The sequence below is a fragment of the Benincasa hispida genome, unplaced genomic scaffold (genome assembly GCF_027475165.1).
Source record: "Benincasa hispida cultivar pf3 unplaced genomic scaffold, pf3_genome.v1.1 HicScf1797, whole genome shotgun sequence".
In the NCBI taxonomy this organism is placed as follows: domain Eukaryota; kingdom Viridiplantae; phylum Streptophyta; class Magnoliopsida; order Cucurbitales; family Cucurbitaceae; genus Benincasa; species Benincasa hispida.
This window is the reverse complement of record NW_028326183.1, coordinates 1-3,546: the sequence shown is the minus strand read 5'-3', so window position 1 is coordinate 3,546 and position 3,546 is coordinate 1. Positions and strand designations below refer to the sequence as shown.

Below are 3,546 nucleotides of genomic sequence, written 5' to 3'. Positions count from 1 at the left end.
AAAAAAATCTACAAAAAATAACAATAAAGTGAAACTAGAACATCACACATATAAAAATCTATAAATTAGAACAGTCCACATCTGAATCAAATAAAATATAAAAGTGAAACTAGAAGAGAAAAATTATCATTAGAAAATAATATAAAAAACTAATGATGGACACTAGAAGAGAAAAATGATAATTATTTGAACAATCTATAATTCAAACAATATTGATAATAGTAGAACTAAAATAAAGTCCCATAAAAGAAACATATTATAAAAATATGATGTGCAACAATGCACTGTATTAAATAACTAACAAAGCAATATAACAAATAAAAAATATTATGCACAAAGTAAAACTAAAGCAATATACCAAAGAAATATATTATAAAAATATGATGCGCTTGCACAAATTTAACTAACGAAACAATATCCCAACTAATAATACACAAAGTAAACTAAAATAGGAGAGGGAGTGACGAATTAAAAATTAGAACCAAAAAATTATAAAACTAAGAGAAATATAGTACTTCAAAAAAATAAAATTTTGCAAAAAAATCAACAAATAATAGTCAAGAAATACATATGCTTATAAATGAATTATTTTGAAGAGAAAGAATGATAGCTCATTCATAGTTAAATAAACAAACAAATGTACCAAATTCATGTCACTCACACAAAAGAGAAGTGTGCATACAAAACTATATAAATACAACCATGCCAAAAGAAAAATAAATACTATATTTGATATAAATGAAACAAAATATAATAATCTATTTAAACAACTAAATGAGTAATCATCCATAATTGGTCTAAATTTCATAAAGATTTCTATATGGATTAGAACAATCCATATAGAAAAAATATACCAAACACAATCCATAATAGAGAACAAAACATAATTAAACTAGAAGAATATGTTACACAACAGAGAAAGTGATTTTTTTCAACCAATACGTAAAATAATATATAAAAATAATAAAATAGAGAATAAAGAAAGTGAAAAATTTTGAGCAAACCATATAATGCCCAAACAATAGAACCCAATACTTTAATTGAATCAAAAGAGGTAAGAGAAAGAGTGAAAAAAAATTAAACTATCCATGCCAAACAAAATAAATAGTTATTTCATCTTGGGTCCGAAAGAAATATATATAAAATATCTTCTGTAAAAAATACTAAATGAAAAGAATAAAAATGTACAAAGAGTAATAAAATAGAAAAGAATAATGTGAAACTGGATGAGGATATTTGAAGAGTGCGCACCCCACCAAATTATGGTAAAAAGCAAATAAAATAAAACAAAAACAATAACACAACATAGACTAAGGGTGAAAAAAATTAAAACCTTATCCATTAATGGAAAGGCATGTCTAAAGATATATAAATTCTACATTTATCCAACACATAAGAATCTATTTCTAAAAATGTCCAAATGAATAAATAAAAACGTACCAAAAAATAAATAACAATACAAAAACTGATACTCAAGATGACACATATTGTTAGAAAAAAACCATCCATAGTGCAAAATGCAATTATGCCAAAAGAAAAAATGACCAAATGGTTACCAAAGAAGTACAAAAAATATAATAATATTAAAAGGAATACGAAAAGAAAGATGAAAGATATAGTTGAACCATCCATAGTGCAAATGACCACCATGACAGTACAAATAAATGCTACATCCAAAGAAATACAATATAATCAAATAAGTAAGAGAAGAAAGTACCAAAAATAATAAAACACACAAAAAGTTAACATTGTCAAGAGACTTACAATAATATGTAACATTAAACACAAAACTAATAAATTTAAAAAAGTGAAACTAATAAGACAAGGGAGTGATAATGTTACACTCTAAAGGAAAAGGTACTTTTTGAACCCTTAGCATATAACCCAAAATATTAAAAACTAAAAGACAAAAAGAGATCATAGAAGAGGGGGAAATTGAAACAATCCAGTAATAACATTTGAAATAATAATGTTGAAATTTACTAGCGGAACCGGACCAAATAAAGCTAGAAGAATAAAAAAAAAAAATTAAAATAGAGAACAAAAAGTGAAATTTAAAAAATACCAAAAATTAATAAAATAGAGAATACAAAAATGGAACTAATTAAAGAATGTCACATTATGAGATAAGAGTAATCGAATCCATAGTAGAAACAATGTAACAAACAAACAAAAGAATGTCACGAGTGAAAACAATTAAACCATCCGTGCAAAAAAATATTAAATAAATTATACTTAGTCTCAAAGAAATTTAATTCAATATTCTACTTTAAAAGAAGAAAAAAAAAATCTACCAAGAATAACAATAAGGTGAAACTAAAACATCACTCATATAATTAACAATCCACATCTGAATCAAATAAAATATAAAAGTAATCAATAAAATATAAAAGTGAAACTATAATAAATTAAAACAATCTAAAAAGTCACATATTAAAAAAAAATGAATGAGAGAATGTAACAAAATATAATTAACAACAAACCACATCTGAATCAAATAAAATATAAAAGTGAACTATAATAATAAAGAACAATCTAAAAAGTCACATATTAAAAAAAATGAAAAATGTAACAGGAAAAAACTAATTAAATCCCTCTTTCCAGGGATGTCGATATAAAATTAACATACTCCATATATAATTAGAATAATAATCACGATTAATTAAGCAAGGAAATGCTTGGTGCAATAATTAAGGTTAATTAATTAAAATTGAAGACAATAAAGAAATGTAAATTACTTACCACCGGATTCCGATGCGTAGGAATGAATGTTCCCCAATTTACTTACCACCGGATTCCGATGCGTAGGAATGAATGTTCCTCAATTTGTTGTGCATAATTTTGGGATTTCATCGCCTCATTTTGGTTGAAGATTGATTAGAGAATTAATTAGAACCTAATAATGAAGAAGAAGAAAATTAAGGAAGAGATCAAATAATTTTAATTACACACCATCCATAGATCAAATGAAAGAAGAGAAAAATAGAGTTCCATAGATCAAACGGTCAACTCAATTATAAACCCTAATCCATAATTATAAACAAAAATAAGAAGAACATAATTCAAGCAATTAGTATTTTAATTAGAAGAAGAAGAAGAGGAAAAAGAAATTTGAATTTGAATTTTGAAAAGTAATTAATTGTGCCTGGGGAGCGGCCCCTCTACTTCACTCATATGAGAAGCCGTAAAAGGTACAAGCATTGAGAGGTAGTTCTTCTTCATTTCATAGGAAATTGGTTTCTCAACAGAAGCTAACGCCCAAAATACTGACCACAAAAGCAAAGAAATCAAACAGAAATGGAAATAGAAAAAGCTTGAGTTTGAGAAGAACAGCGTTGTCGGTTACCTTGGCATAATAATCCTTCCAGACTCTACGAGCGATTTGATGTCCACCCAAATCAAAGGCCTTGAATTTGATTTTTCCAATACCCCTCTCCTCGGAGGTGGGGTACTGGGTAGGCTGGTGCTAAACTAACCTCTAGAACAAGCAAAGAAAGAAACAAAGAACAATATATGAAACAAAACAGATGGTTTATACCCAGATCG

At 26.6% G+C, this 3,546-nt stretch overlaps 1 long non-coding RNA gene across 1 annotated transcript; it reads right to left on the bottom strand.

Annotated features, from left to right (window-relative positions):
• Window positions 1-1,935: 1,935 nt before the first annotated feature.
• Window positions 1,936-3,499, bottom strand: LOC150030607 (uncharacterized). Its single transcript, XR_016526691.1, has 2 exons — window positions 3,347-3,499; window positions 1,936-2,896 (listed from the first exon to the last, which is right to left on the bottom strand). It is a non-coding gene; the product is annotated as an uncharacterized LOC150030607 (long non-coding RNA).
• Window positions 3,500-3,546: the final 47 nt, after the last annotated feature.